The following is a 16,745-nucleotide window of genomic DNA, read 5'->3' as shown; positions in this document are numbered from 1 at the left end:
TGTACTCAACTTTCAAGTTCGATCTTCCAAAATGCATCACCTCGCATTTATCCAGTTTGAATTCCATCGACAACCTCTCAGCCCATCTCTGCATCTGGCAATGTCGTGCTGCAGCCTGCAACAGTCCTGTATACTGTCAATGATACCTACAATCTTTGTGTCCTCTGCAAACCGGCTAATCCATCCTTCAATCTCCTCATCCAAGTCATAAATAAAAATTACAACGAGCAGAGGGCCAAGAACAGAGCCCGTGGAACACAATTCACCACTGACTTCCAGGCAGAATATTTTCCTTCCACAACCATTCGCTGTCCTCTGTCGACCAGCCAATTCTATATCCAGACAGCTAAATTTCCCTGTATCCCATTCCTCCTGACATTCTGAACGAGCCTACCATGGGGAATCTTATCAAATGCCTTGCTGAAGTCCAGATACACAACATCCACTGCTCGACCCTCATCAACTTTTGTAGTATCATCCTCAAAGAACTCAATAAGATTCGCGAGGCATGACCTGCCCCTCACAAAGCCGTGCTGACTACATTTAATCAAGCCACACTCTTCCAGATGGTCATAAATCCTATCCCGCAGAATCCTTTCTAACACCTTGCAGATGACAGACGTGAGACTGACTGGTCTGTAATTTCCGGAGATTTCCGTATTTCCTTTCTTGAAGAGAGGAATTACATTTGCCTCCCTCCAGTCCTCAGGTACGAATCCGGTGGAGAGCGAGGATGCAAAGATCTTCGCAAGCTGCGAAGCAATCACATTTCTTGCTTCCCATAGCAGCCGAGGACAAATCTGGTCTGGCCCTGGCGACTTGTTAATATTAATGTTTGACAACATTTTCAACACATCAGCTTCCTCAATCTATCTGTTGCAGCAGGATTACCCGCTCCTCAATGGTTTCAGTCAATACAAAGTCCTTTTCTTTTGTAAAGGCAGAAGCAAAAAAATCATTTAGGACTTCCCCTACCTCCTCAGACTCTATCCACCAGTTCCCTATGCTATCCCTGATCGGCCATACTCGTTCTTTGATCATTCTCTTATTCCTCATATATGTGCAAAATGCCTTTAGATTCTCCCGAATCATTCCTGCCGAGCCTTTTTCCTGCTCCCTCCTGGCTCTCCTCAGACCATTTTGGAGCTCCTTCCTCGCCTGCCTGTAATCCGCTAGAGCTGAGCAAGACCCTTGCTTCCTTCACCTTACATAAGTTGCCTTCTTTCTTTTGAAAAGAAGCTCCTCCGCTCTCATCACCCAAGGTTCCTTTATCTTACCCCTTCTTGCCTGTCTCAGAGGAACACATTTATGCATCACTCGCAACAACTGTTCCTTAAACAGTCTCCACATGTCTATAGTGCCCTTTCCATGGAACAATTGCCCCCAGTCCATGCTTCGCAACACAGTATGATAGTATCATAGTTTCCTTTTCCCCAACAATATATCCTTCCATTGTGCCTGCTTCTCTCCTTCTCCATAGCTATGTAGAAGATGAGGCAATTGTGGTCACTATCAGCAAAATGGTCTCCCACCGCAAGATCTGGCACCTGCCCCAGCTCATTGCCGAGCACCAAATCCAAAATGGTCTCTCCCCTCGTCGGCCTGTCAACGTAATGATTTGGGAAACCCTCCTAAACGCACCTTACAAAAACAGCTCCTTCCAAACCATCTGCTGGAAGGAGGTTCCAATCAATATTGGGAAAGTTAGTCACCCATTACAACTACCCTATTCCATTCACACTTTTCCAAAATCTGCCGACTTATGCTTTCTTCAATCTCCCTGCTTCTATTGGGAGGCCTGTATTTAACTCCTACTGAGGTGATTGCTGCCTTACTGTTCCTAATTTCCACCCATACTGACAGAGTAGGCAGACCTTCCTCGATAATGTTAACTTCTGTAGCTGTGATGCCCTCTCTGATTAGCAGTGCTACACCCCTTCCTCTTTTTACCTCCTCCCTATTCTTTTTAATTGTTCTAAACGCTGGAACATCCAGCAACCATTCCTGCCCCTGAGAAACCCATGTCTCTGTTATGGCCACAACATCATAGCTCTAAGCTCATCACTTTTATTTACATTTCCCCAGTATTACCAAGGACAGTGACTCCGTTTTGGGGGAGGGGGCGGTGATGGGGAATTGTGTCTCAGTGGTTAGCATGGTTGTTTCACAGTACCTGGGATCCGGATTGGGGGACAGGAGGAGGGGGAGGGTGCATGGTGTCACAATGGTTAGAACGGCTGTCTCTCAGTACAAGGGACGCAGTTTGTGGGGGAGGGGGAGGGGGGCATGGTGTTTCAGTGTTTAGCATGGCTGTCTCACAGTACCTGGGACCCGGAGTCGGGGAGAGGGGGAGGGTGTAATGGTGTCTCAGCGGTTAACACGGCTGTCTCACAGTATCAGGGACCTGGTTTGGGGGTAGGGGGAAGGGGGCTTTGTGTCTCAGTGCATAGTACGGAAGTCTCACAATACCAGGGACCTGGTTTAGGGTGGATGGGGAGGGGCCATGGTGTCTCAGTGGTTAGCATGGCTGTCTCACAGTACCTGGGACCCGGAGTGGGGGAGAGGTGGAGGGTGTCATGGTGTCTCAGCGGTTAACACGGATGTCTCACTGTACCAGGGGCCTGGTTTGGGAAGAGGGGGAGGGGGCATAGTGTCTCAATGGTGAGCATGTCTGTCTCACAGTACAGGTACCTGGTTTTGGAGGGGGAAGCCTGGTGTCTCAGTGCTTACCACGGCTATCTCACAGTACTAGTGACCTGGTTTGGGGGGAGGGGGAGGGGGTGCATGGTGTCTCAGTCGTCAGTACGGCTGTCTCACATTCTCAGAGACCCGGTTTGGGGGGGAGGGGGAGAGGGGCATGGTGTCGCATTGGTTAGTAGGGCTGTCTCACAGTACCAGGGACCCGATTTCAGGGGGATGGGGAGGGGGGGCATGTTGTCTCAGTGGTTAGCATGGCTGTCTCACAGCACCAGGGACCCGGTTTGGAGGAGAGGGGGAGAGGGTCATGGTGTCTCAGTGGCTAGTACGGCTGTCTCACAGTACCAGGGACCCGGTTTGGGGGAGGGGGAGGAGGACATGGTGTCTCAGTGGTTAGCATAGCTGCCTCACAGTACCAGGGACCTGGTTTTTGGGGGGAGGGGAGAGGGACATGATATTTCAGTGGTAAGCACTGCTGTCTCACTGTACCTGGGACCCGGTTTGAGGGGAGAGGGAGGGGGGCTGCTGTCTTACTGCCTTTGACATCTTCCAAAACCTTTCTCCAAACACCTTAAAATTATGCTCACCTCGTGACAATCATTCGTGGGAGGAAGTCTCTGGCTATTTACTCTGTCTGTAACTCTCACTATCTTGTTCAGCTCTATCAAGTTGCCTCTCATCCTTCTTTACTCCAATGAGAAAAGCCATAGCTCCCTCGACCTTTCTTCATAAGACAAGCCTTCTAGTCCAGGCAGCATTCTAGTAAATCTCCTCTGCACCTGCTTTAAAGCTTCCATATCCTTTCTTGACTGAGGTGACCAGAACATTTCAAATGTGGTCTCACCAGAACTTTATAGACCTGCAGCATAATCTTGCGGCTCTTCAACTCAGTCCACCTGCTAATGAAAACCAACACATCATATGCCTTCTTAACAACCCTATCAACTTAGGTGGCAACTGAGACACCTACAGACATGGAGCCCAAGATCCGTTTGTTCCTCCACACTGCTACGAATCCTACATTTGACCCAGTAATCTGCATTCAAATTCGACTTCCAAAATGAATCCCTTTACAAAATAGGAAATTGGAACAGAATTAGTTCATTTAGCCCCTTGGATCTGCTGTGTCGTTTGATCACGGTTAATATGTTTCTCAGCCACATTCTCCTGCCTTAAACAACTGACCATTGATTCCCTCATTCATGAAAAACATACTTATCTCTATCTTAAAGAAAACACGTTGTCTGTGTGCGGGCGTGTGCGTGTGTTTGTGTGTCAGTGTCCATATCGGTATGTATGTGTTGTGTGTTTAATGTGTCTATGTATGTTTGTGTGCATCTCTGTGAAATAAAGGCTCCGTGATTTTGGGGGTAAGTCCATTGAAATTCAGACAAACCCTGACTGCCCTCTTCCACCTCTATGTCTGTCCCTGTTAAATTTATAGTCATACAATGCCACCTTCTGCTGGTCTCCCCATGCCACTGCACAAGTGTCAGTTTTTTTTCTATCAGAGGACATCAAATACTGTGAATCTCTCACATTGCACAGCTGTTTGGTGTTGCAAATATCTTTGGATGCACAGAACAGTTTTGTCTGATACCTAGATATATTAACATCACCACTGGGTCAGTTCCAGGACTTTTCAAACATTTCTCACTTACACCTTGTTGAGGTGAATTATAAAATATTTCAATTTAAAGAACGGAATAAATTCATCGCATCACCTTACATATGACTTGGTCAGAGTTGCTTGAATGCAGTTGCAGTGGATAAATTCTTTAAGGTGTACACTCTGTGCAACGAATAATCTTCAACCACAAATCACTTTCACATTGCAGAGACAGCACAGATATTACTCAGGAACATTCGCCACACTGAGTGTCCTCAGTAGAAATATGATCCTCCCTTTTCCCAAATGTGTGTGTGTGCGCATGTGCAGATGCTGCAGTCAGTTTGGATGGTGCTATGATCTACCTCGCCCTCCCAACTTCCTAGACTGAATCTCTTATGGTTTTCACCCTCCACTGCCATCAATGCAGTAGAGTGTGAAGGCCAGCAGAGGCGGACATTGCATAACTTTAAAAACCACAGAGGCTGGCAGATCCACTGTGCACACGGATATGCACAGAGACACGCAGATACAGAAACATATGCATATAGTTACACAGGCACACATAGAGACTGGTGCAGTCACACAAATACTAAAGCACACAGAGAGAAATGCCAATACACTGATTCACATGCACATGCAGATAGACAGACATCAGTAGAGACACACCACAAACACTGACACACTGACGTTTATACAGACATGCAGAATCTGCCAGTATTTATTTTTCGCGTGGTGATTTCCTCAATATTTCACTCGATCGTGTGGTGTGTGCCAATATTTCTCTTGATCCCTAGGGATTCCTCTGCACCCTCACTATAGCTTCTACATCTTTCCTATAACAAGGCGACCAGAACTGAACACAATGTTCTACGTGTGCTGTTACGACACAGCAATGAACCCGTTTGTGAATTAAACCAAACACCCAGAAAAGCTTACCTTGCCTTAAAATCTGTTAAAGCACCCATCCTCCTCCTCGAACCAAAAACAAAGCACCTCGCCACAGCTTGGAAAGTTGACTAGTTTTTTTATTCCTTATTTTTTTTCAACAACTCTTTGGGAATTAGACTAGTGGGAATGGAGGTTAGGGCAGTTGAATGTTCCTCCTTCAGAATGTGGGAGGTAAGGGTCACCACCAGTGTCCCTGCTGACTACATCTGCTGGAAGTGCACCTGACTGCAGCTCGTTGAAAACCGTGTTAGGGAATTGGAGCTGCGAGAACTTCGGATCATTCGGGAGGCAGAGCGGGTTATTGAGAGGTGTTACAGGGAGGTAGTCACTCCTCAGGTACTAGAAAAAGGTTAATGAGTTACAATCAGGGGTCAGAAAGGGAACCGGCAGGAAGTGCAGGGATCCGCTGTTGCCATTCAACTCAACAATAAATATACCATTTTTATACTATGGGGGGGACTTACCAGGGGAAAGCAGTGGGGTAGAGGGCTCTGGCACAGCGTCTGTCCCTACTGCTCAGAAGGGAAAGGGGGAGAGGAGCAGATCAGTAGTCATTGGGGACTCCATAGTTTGGGGGACAGATTGGAGGTTCTGTGGGGACGAGAGAGACTCACGGTTGGTGTGTTGCCTCCCAGGTACCAGAGTTGGTGATGTCACTGATCGTGTTTTTGGGATCCTTAAGGGGGAGAGGGAGCAGCCCCAAGTCGTGGTCCACATAGACAACAATGACATCGGTAGGAAGAGAGATGGGGATTAAAGGCAGAAATTCAGGGAGCTAGGATGGAAGCTTAGAGCGAGGACGAACAGAGTTGTTGGCTTTGTCTTCTTGCCCGTGGCCGTGCCCGTAGGGAGAGAGAGAAGGTGAACACGTGGCTGCAGGGATGGGGCAGGAGGGAGGGTTTTGTATTCTTGGATAAATTGGGCTCTTTCTGGGGTACGTGGGACCTCTACAAGCAGGATGGGCTTCATCTGAACTAGAGGGGTACCAATCTCCTGGGGGGAGGCGGGGGGTGGAATTTGCTAAGGCTGTTGGGGTGGGTTTAAACTAATCCAGCAGGGGGATGGGAACCAAAATTGTGGTTCAAGTATAGAAAGGGTTGAGAGTGGGGAGGTCTAAAATTATGTTTCAGGGATGCAAGATGGCACCAGCAAGCAATAGGTTGTTTTGAAGTGTTTCTACCTCAACGCCAAGAGCATCCGGAATAAGGTGGGTGAACTTGCAGCATGTGTTCGTACCTGGGACTTCAATGTTGTGGCCATTTTGGAGACATGGTTCGAGCAGTGACAGGAATATTTGTTGCAGGTTCCAGGATTTAGATGTTTCAGTGAGAACAGAGAAGATGCTAAAAGAGGGGTGGTGTTACATTGTTGGTCAAGGACAGTATTGCAGTTGCAGAAAGAATATTTGAGGACTCGTCAACTAAGGTGGTATGGGCTGAAGTTAGAAACTGGAAAGGAGAGGTCCACCTGTTGGGAGTTTTCTATAGGCCTCCGAATAGTTCCAGAGATGTAGAGGAAAGGATAGCAAAGATGATTCTCCATAGGAGTGACAGCGACAGGGTAGATGTAATGGGGAACTTCAAATTTTGAAATATTGAACGGGAACACTATAGCACGAGTACTATAGAGTGGTCAGATTTTGTCCAGTGTGTGCAGGAGGACTTCCTGACACAGTATATAGACATTCCACATTAGTTTTGATATTGGGAAATGAGCCCGGCCAGGTGTTAGACTTGGAAGTAGTTGAGCACTTTGGTGATAGCAATCACAATTCTGTTACGTTTAGTTTAGTGATAGAAAGGGAGAGGTTTATACCACTGGGTAAGAGTTACAGATGGGGGAAAGGCAATTACGGTGCCATTAGGCAAGATTTAGGAAGCATATGATGGGGAAGGATACTGTTGGGGATGGGCACATTAGAATTGTGGAGCTCATTCAAGGAAATGCTACTGTGTGTCCTTGATATGTATATACCTGTCAGGCAGGGAGGAAGCTGTAGAGCGCGGGAACCGTGGTTTACGAATGAAGTGGAATCTCTGGTCAAGAGGAAGACGGTGACTTATGTTAGGATGGGATGTGAAGGCTCATTTAGGGCACTTGAGGGTTACAAGATAGCCAGGAAAGACCTATAAAGAGAGGGCGTTGGAATGCTTTGCCTGCACCAGTAGTATTTTCGCCAACTTTAAGCACATTTAAGTCGTCATTGGACAATGTTATGGACGTACATGGAATAGTGTAAGTTAGATAGGCTTCAGATTGGTATGACAGGTTGGCGCAACATCGAGGGCCGAAGGGCCTGTACTGCGCTGTAGTGTTCTATGTTCTATGTTCCCCTATCTCCTCCGACTCCTGGCGCAAGTTCCCTCCACTATCCTGATGAGCCCTACCCTCACTAAAGTAATCATCTTGTTCCTCACAAAAGTATAGAACATCTTAAGTTTTACTTTAATCCTATTCAACAAGTCTTTTTCATGCCCGCTTCTCGCTGTTCTGAGATTGTTCTTCACTTCCTTCCTGACGACCTTGTAACCCTCTAGAGCCTTGTCTGATCCTTGCCTACTTAACCCTAAGTCCCATTTTCCTCCTTCCTCTTGAGATATTCTACATCCATTGATACAATGGAGATATGGAGCTGCAAATGGATTGGAGCTGCACATCCTGTCACTTCCAGCATGGGCTGCAGGTTTCCCCACGCTGGGCAGTGATCTAACACAGTGTTACTGAACAATGCACTGGGGCAGTGTACACAGCTCTACATGCTGGTAGGGTAACTATTCCTGGTTTACAGGTTCATGCCCTGGGGTGGCGTACACTGCTCTACATGCTGGGAGGGTAAATGCTCCTGGTTTACATAACAATTCACTGCTGTTCAATGCATAGCTCCCAGTGCTGGAGAGGCAGTTCATGGACTGGTGTGGTCTGCACAGATTGCTGGGTTGTATTGAGCAGTACACTAGCCTGGTCTGAACACTGCTACATGCTGCACAGATATATCATCTGGATTATGGTGTCTGATTCTGTGATGAGGATTTCAGCTGACTTGTCACCACATTTACTTTATATTCTTATTTTTGTTATTGGACCTGAGAAAGTACTATTCATCCAGTTAATCCCATTTGTCTGAGAAGAGCCACGTTGTCGATCTTGCCGATCAAGTAATCATCCAATTATCACATGAATATCCGTCCTTCTGTACCTTAACCTGGCCGTTGGTGCTCATATACCTGGAATACCGGGGAAATCATTATGAAGCTCAGAAACAATATGCAAAACGTATGGCTCGTGGTCTCCTGTACGTCCCGGCTGTGGGTCCCATTTGGATCCCTAGTGTATCGAGACCTGGCATTGCAAAACTCTGAAACAATGAAATGGTATGTGTCAGACTGCTGTTCACTTCCCAATGTGTTCCATGTGGTGCTCAATAGACAGGTGTGTGTGTGCTGGGCAGTTGTTCACTTCCAGGTGTGTTCCATGTGGTAGTCCATAGACAGGGAGGTGAGTGCTGGGCTGTTGTTCACTTCGTGGTGTATCTCATGTGGTACACCATGGACAGGGGTGTGTGTTTCACTGTGGCTCACTTCACGGTGTGTCACATGTCATACTCCATAGACAGGGAGGTGTGTGCTGGGCTGTTGTTCACTTACCAGTGTACCCCATGTGGTGATCCATGGACAGTGTTGTGTGTGTCCTGGGCTATTGTTCACTTCCCGGTGTGCCCCATGTTGTGATCCATGGACAGTTGTGTGTATGTGTGTGTGTGCTAGTCTATTGATCACTTCCCGGTGTGCCCCATGTGGTGATCCATGGGCAGGGAGGTGTGTGTGTGCTAGTCTATTGTTCACTTCCCGGTGTGCCCCATATGGTGATCCATGGACAGGGGTGTGCGTGTCCTGTGTTATTGTTCACTTCCCGGTGTGCCCCATGTGGTGATCCATGGACAGGGAGGTGTGCGTGTCCTGTGTTATTGCTCACTTCCCAATGTGCCCCATGTGGTGATCCATGGACAGGGAGGGGTGTGTGTGCTGGGCTATTGTTCACTTCCCAGTGTGTCCCATGTGGTGATCCAAGGACAGTGGTGCGTGTGTGCTGGGTTACTGTTCATTTCCCGGTGTGCCCCATGTGGTGATCCATGGACAGGGAGGTGTCTGTGTGCTAGTCTATTGTTCACTTCCCAGTGTACCCCATGTGGTGATCCATGGACAGGGAGGTGTGCGTGTCCTGTGTTATTGCTCACTTCCCAATGTGCCCCATGTGGTGATCCATGGACAGGGAGGGGTGTGTGTGCTGGGCTATTGTTCACTTCCCTGTGTGTCCCATGTGGTGATCCAAGGACAGTGGTGCGTGTGTGCTGGGTTACTGTTCATTTCCCGGTGTGTCCCATGTGGTGATCCATGGACAGGGACGTGTGTGTGTGGATTATTGTTCACTTCCCGGTGTGCCCCATGTGGTGATCAAGAACAGGGGTGTGTGCTGGGCTATTGTTCACTTCCCGGTGTGCTCCATGTGGCGATCCATGGACAGGGGTGCGTGTGTGCTGGATTATTGTTCACTTCCCGGTGTGCCCCATGTGGTGATCTATGGACAGGGGTGTGTGTGTGCTGGGCTATTGTTCACTTGCCAGTGTGCCCCATGTGGTGATCTATGGACAGGGGTGTGTGTGTGCTGGGCTATTGTTCACTTGCCAGTGTGCCCTATCTGGTGATTCATGGACAGGGTTATCTGTGCTGTGTTATTGTTCACTTCCCGGTGTGCCCCATGTGGTGATCCATGGAGAGGGAGGTGTTTGTGCTGGGCTATTGTTCACTTCCCGGTGTGCCCCATGTGGTGATCCATGGACAGGGAGGTGTGTGTGTGCTGGGCTATAGCTCACTTCCCGGTGTGCCCAATGTGGTGGTTCATGGACAGTTTTGTGGTGTTTATGCTGGTCTATTGTTCACTTCCCGGTGTGCCCCATGTGGTGATCCATGGACAGAAGTGTGTGTGTGTGCTGGGCTATAGCTCACTTCCCGGTGTGCCCAATGTGGTGGTTCATGTACAGTTTTGTGGTGTGTATGCTGGTCTATTGTTTACTTCCCGGTGTGCCCCATGTGGTGATCCATGGACAGGGAGGTGTGTGCGTGCTGGGCTGTTGTTCACTTCCCGGTGTGCCCCATATTTAGATCAATGGACAGTGGTGCGTGTGTGCTGTGTTATTGTTCACTTCCCGGTGTGTCCCATATGGTGATCCTTGGACAGTGGTGTGTCTGTGCTGGGCTGTTGTTCACTTTCCGGTGTGTCCCATGTTGTGATCCATGGACAGGAGCGTGTGTGTGCTGGGCTGCTGTTCGCTTCCCGGTATGCCCCATGTTTTGATACATGGACAGGTGTGTGTGTGTGCTGGGCTATTGCTCACTTCCCGGTGTATCCAATGTTTTGATCCATGGACAGGGGCGTGTTTGTGCTGGGCTATTGTTCAATTCCCGGTGTGTCTCATGTGGTGATCCATGGGCAGTGATGTGTGTGTGCTGGGCTGCTGTTCACTTCCCGGTGTGCCCAATCTGGTGATCCATTCACAGGGAGTTATGTGTGTGCAGGGCTATTGTTCACTTGCCAGTGTGCCCCATGTGGTGATTCATGGACAGGGTTATCTGTGCTGTGTTATTGTTCACTTCCCGGTGTTCCCCATGTGGTGATCCATGGACAGGGTTATCTGTGCTGTGTTATTGTTCACTTCCCGGTGTTCCCCATGTGGTGATCCATGGACAGGGGTGTCTGTGCTGTGTTATTGTTCACTTCCCGGTGTGCCCCATGTGGTGATCCATGGACAGGGAGGTGATTGTGCTGGACTATTGTTCATTTCCCGGTGTGCCCCATGTGCTGATCCATGGACAGAAGTGTGTGTGTGCTGGACTATTGTTCACTTCCCGGGGTGCCCCATATGGTCATCCATGGACAGTGTTGTGTGTGTCCTGGGCAATTGTTCACTTCCCGGTGTGCCCCATGTTGTGATCCATGGACAGTTGTGTGTGTGTGTGTGTGTGTGTGCTAGTCTATTGTTCACTTCCCGGTGTGCCCCATGTGGTGATCCATGGACAGGGAGGTGTCTGTGTTTTGTGTTATTGCTCACTTCCCAATGTGCCCCATGTGGTGTTCCATGGACAGGGAGGTTGTGTGTGTGCTGGGCTGTTGTTCACTTCCTGGTGTGCCCCATGTGGTGTTCCATGGACAGGGAGGTTGTGTGTGTGCTGGGCTATTGTTCACTTCCCAGTGTGTCCCATGTGGTGATCTAAGGACAGTGGTGCGTGTGTGCTGGGTTACTGTTCATTTCCCGGTGTGTCCCATGTGGTGATCCATGGACAGGGAAGTGTGTGGTGGATTATTGTTCACTTCCCGGTGTGCCCCATGTGGTGATCAAGAACAGGGGTGTGTGCTGGGCTATTGTTCACTTCCCGGTGTGCTCCATGTGGTGATCCATGGACAGGGGTGCGTGTGTGCTGGATTATTGTTCACTTCCCGGTGTGCCCCATGTGGAGATCCATGAACAGGGGTGTGTGCTGAGCTATTGTTCACTTCCCAGTGTGTCCCATGTGGTGATCTATGGACGGGGTGTGTGTGTGCTGGGCTATTGTTCACTTCCCGGTGTGTCCCATGTGTTGATCAAGGGACAGGGAAGTTTGTGCTGGGTATTGTTAACTTCCCGGTGCGCCCCATGTGGTGATCCATGGACAGGGAGGTGTGTGTGTGCTGGGCTATAGCTCACTTCCCGGTGTGCCCAATGTGGTGGTCCATGGACAGTTTTGTGGTGTGTATGCTGGTCTATTGTTCACTTCCCGTTGTGTCCCATGTGGTGATCCACGGACAGAGTGGTGTGTGTGTGCTGTGTTATTGTTCACTTCCCGGTGTGCCCCATGTGGTGATCCATGGACAGGGAGGTGTGCGCGTGCTGGGCTGTTGTTCACTTCCCGGTGTGTCCCATGTTGTGATCCGTGGACAGGGCTGTTTGTGTGCTGGGCTATTGTTCACTTCCCGGTGTGCCCCATGTGGTGATCCATGGGCAGGGAGGTGTCCATGCTGAGCTATTGTTCACTTCCTGGTGTGTCCCATGTTGTGATCCATGGACAGTGGTGCGTGTGTGCTGTGTTATAGTTCACTTTCCGGTGTGTCCCATATGGTGATCCTTGGACAGTGGTGTGTCTGTGCTGGGCTGTTGTTCACTTCCCGGTATGCCCCATGTTTTGATACATGGACAGGGGTGTGTGTGTGCTGGGCTATTGCTCACTTCCCGGTGTATCCAATGTTTTGATCCATGGACAGGGGCGTGTGTGTGCTGGTGTATTGTTCAATTCCCGGTGTGTCTCATGTGGTGATCCATGGGCAGTGATGTGTGTGTGCTGGGCTGCTGTTCACTTCCCGGAGTGCCCAATCTGGTGATCCATTCACAGGGAGTTATGTGTGTGCAGGGTTATTGTTCACTTGCCAGTGTGCCCCATGTGCTGATTCATGGACAGGGTTATCTGTGCTGTGTTATTGTTCACTTCCCGGTGTGCTCCATGTGGTGATCCATGGACAGGGAGGTGTTTGTGCTGGACTATTGTTCACTTCCCGGTGTGCCCCATGTGGTGATCCATGGACAGAAGTGTGTGTGTGCTGGGCTATTGTTCACTTCTCGGCGTGCCCCATATGGTCATCCATGGACAGTGGTGTGTCTGTGCTGGGCTGTTGTTCACTTGCCGGTGTGTCCGATGTGGTGATCCATGGACAGGGGTGAGTGTGAGCTGGATTATTGTTCACTTCCCGGTGTGCCCCATGTGGAGATCCATGGACAGGGGCGTGTGTGTGCTGTGCTATTGTTCACTTCCCGGTGTGCCTCATATGGTGATCCATGGACAGTGGTGTGTCTGTGCTGGGCTGTTGTTCACTTGCCGGTGTGTCCGATGTGGTGATCCATGGACAGGGGTGAGTGTGAGCTGGATTATTGTTCACTTCCCGGTGTGCCCCATGTGGAGATCCATGGACAGGGGTGTGTGTGTGCTGGGCGATTGTTCACTTCTCGGTGTGCCCCATGTGGTGATCCATGCACAGTGAAGTTTGTGCTGGGTATTGTTCACTTCCCGGTGCGTCCCATGTGGTGATCCATGGACAGGGGTGAGTGTGAGCTGGATTATTGTTCACTTCCCGGTGTGCCCCATGTGGTGATCCATGGACAGGGGTGAGTGTGAGCTGGATTATTGTTCACTTCCCGGTGTGCCCCATGTGGAGATCCATGGACAGAGGTGTGTGTGTGCTGGGCGATTGTTCACTTCTCGGTGTGCCCCATGTGGTGATCCATGCACAGTGAAGTTTGTGCTGGGTATTGTTCACTTCCCGGTGCGTCCCATGTGGTGATCCATGGACAGGGAAGTGTGTGCAGGATTATTGTTAACTTCCCGGTGTGCCCCATGTGGTAATCGATGGACAGGGAAGTGTGTGCTGGATTATTGTTCACTTCCCGGTGTGCCCCATGTGGTGATCCATGGACAGGGAGGTGTGTGTGTGCTGGGCTGCTGTTCACTTCCCGGTGTGTCCCATCTTTTGATACATGGACAGGGGTGTGTGTGTGCTGGGCTATTGCTCACTTCCCGGTGTATCCAATGTTTTGATCCATGGACAGGGGCGTGTGTGTGCTGGTGTATTGTTCAATTCCCGGTGTGTCTCATGTGGTGATCCATGGGCAGTGATGTGTGTGTGCTGGGCTGCTGTTCACTTCCCGGAGTGCCCAATCTGGTGATCCATTCACAGGGAGTTATGTGTGTGCAGGGTTATTGTTCACTTGCCAGTGTGCCCCATGTGCTGATTCATGGACAGGGTTATCTGTGCTGTGTTATTGTTCACTTCCCGGTGTGCTCCATGTGGTGATCCATGGACAGGGAGGTGTTTGTGCTGGACTATTGTTCACTTCCCGGTGTGCCCCATGTGGTGATCCATGGACAGAAGTGTGTGTGTGCTGGGCTATTGTTCACTTCTCGGCGTGCCCCATATGGTCATCCATGGACAGTGGTGTGTCTGTGCTGGGCTGTTGTTCACTTGCCGGTGTGTCCGATGTGGTGATCCATGGACAGGGGTGAGTGTGAGCTGGATTATTGTTCACTTCCCGGTGTGCCCCATGTGGAGATCCATGGACAGGGGCGTGTGTGTGCTGTGCTATTGTTCACTTCCCGGTGTGCCTCATATGGTGATCCATGGACAGTGGTGTGTCTGTGCTGGGCTGTTGTTCACTTGCCGGTGTGTCCGATGTGGTGATCCATGGACAGGGGTGAGTGTGAGCTGGATTATTGTTCACTTCCCGGTGTGCCCCATGTGGAGATCCATGGACAGGGGTGTGTGTGTGCTGGGCGATTGTTCACTTCTCGGTGTGCCCCATGTGGTGATCCATGCACAGTGAAGTTTGTGCTGGGTATTGTTCACTTCCCGGTGCGTCCCATGTGGTGATCCATGGACAGGGGTGAGTGTGAGCTGGATTATTGTTCACTTCCCGGTGTGCCCCATGTGGTGATCCATGGACAGGGGTGAGTGTGAGCTGGATTATTGTTCACTTCCCGGTGTGCCCCATGTGGAGATCCATGGACAGAGGTGTGTGTGTGCTGGGCGATTGTTCACTTCTCGGTGTGCCCCATGTGGTGATCCATGCACAGTGAAGTTTGTGCTGGGTATTGTTCACTTCCCGGTGCGTCCCATGTGGTGATCCATGGACAGGGAAGTGTGTGCAGGATTATTGTTAACTTCCCGGTGTGCCCCATGTGGTAATCGATGGACAGGGAAGTGTGTGCTGGATTATTGTTCACTTCCCGGTGTGCCCCATGTGGTGATCCATGGACAGGGAGGTGTGTGTGTGCTGGGCTGCTGTTCACTTCCCGGTGTGTCCCATCTTTTGATACATGGACAGGGGTGTGTGTGTGCTGGGCTATTGCTCACTTCCCGGTGTATCCAATGTTTTGATCCATGGACAGGGGCGTGTGTGTGCTGGTCTATTGTTCAATTCCCGGTGTGTCTCATGTGGTGATCCATGGGCAGTGTTGTGTGTGTGCTGGGTTGCTGTTCACTTCCCGGAGTGCCCACTGTGTTGATCCATTGACAGGGAGGTATGTGTGTGCAGGGCTATTGTTCACTTTCCAGTGTGCCCCATATGGTGATTCATGGACAGGGTTATCTGTGCTGTGTTATTGTTCACTTCCCGGTGTGCCCCATGTGGTGATCCATGGACAGGGAGGTATTTGTGCTGGTCTATTGTTCACTTCCCGGTGTGCCCCATATGGTCATCCATGGACAGTGTTGAGTCTGTGCTGGCTTGTTGTTCACTTACCAGTGTACCCCATGTGGTGATCCATGGACAGTGTTGTGTGTCTCCTGGGCTATTGTTCACTTCCCGGTGTGGCCCTTGTGGTGATCCATGGACAGTTGTGTGTGTGTGTGTTTGCTAGTCTATTGGTCACTTCCCTGTGTGCCCCATGAGATGATCCATGGGCAGGGAGGTGTGTGTTTGCTAGTCTATTGTTCACTTCCCGGTGTGCTCCATGTGGTGATCCATGGACAGGGGTGTGCGTGTCCTGTGTTATTGTTCACTTCCCAGTGTGCCCCATGTGGTGATCCATGGACAGGGAGGGGTGTGTGTGCTGGGCTATTGTTCACTTTCCAGTGTGTCCCATGTGGTGATCCAAGGACAGTGGTGCGTGTGTGCTGGGTTACTGTTCATTTCCCGGTGTTCCCCATGTGGTGATCCATGGACAGGGGTGTGTGTGTGCTGAGCTATTGTTCACTTCCCGGTGCGTCCTATGTGGTGATCCATGGACAGGGAAGTGTGTGCTGGATTATTGTTCACTTCCCGGTGTGCCCAATGTGGTGATCCATGGACAGGGAGGTGTGTGTGTGCTGGGCTATAGCTCACTTCCCGGTGTGCCCAATGTGGTGGTCCATGGACAGTTTTGTGGTGTGTATGCTGGTCTATTGTTCACTTCCCGTTGTGTCCCATGTGGTGATCTAGGGACAGGGATGTTTGTGTGTGCTGGGCTGTTGTTCACTTCCCGGTGTGCCCCATGTGGTGATCCACGGACAGAGTGGTGCGTGTGTGCTGTGTTATTGTTCACTTCCCGGTGTGACCCAAGTGGTGATCTATGGACAGGGAGGTGTGTGCGTGCTGGGCTGTTGTTCACTTCCCGGTGTGTCCCATGTTGTGACCCGTGGACAGGGGTGTTTGTGTGCTGGGCTATTGTTCACTTCCCGGTGTGCCCCATATGGTGATCCATGTGCAGGGAGGTGTCCATGCTGAGCTATTGTTCACTTCCCAGTGTGCCCCATGTGGTGATCCATGGACAGGGATATGTGTGTGTGCTGGTCTATTGTTCACTTCCCATTGTGTCCCATGTGGTGATCTAGGGACAGGGATGTGTGTGTGTGCTGTGTTATTGTTCACTTCCCGGTGTGTCCCATATGGTGAACCTTGGACAGTGGTGTGTCTGTGCTGGGCTGTTGTTCA

Source organism: Chiloscyllium punctatum, chromosome 34 (genome assembly GCF_047496795.1).
Source record: "Chiloscyllium punctatum isolate Juve2018m chromosome 34, sChiPun1.3, whole genome shotgun sequence".
In the NCBI taxonomy this organism is placed as follows: Eukaryota; Metazoa; Chordata; class Chondrichthyes; order Orectolobiformes; family Hemiscylliidae; genus Chiloscyllium; species Chiloscyllium punctatum.
This window is presented reverse-complemented; position numbering follows the sequence as displayed.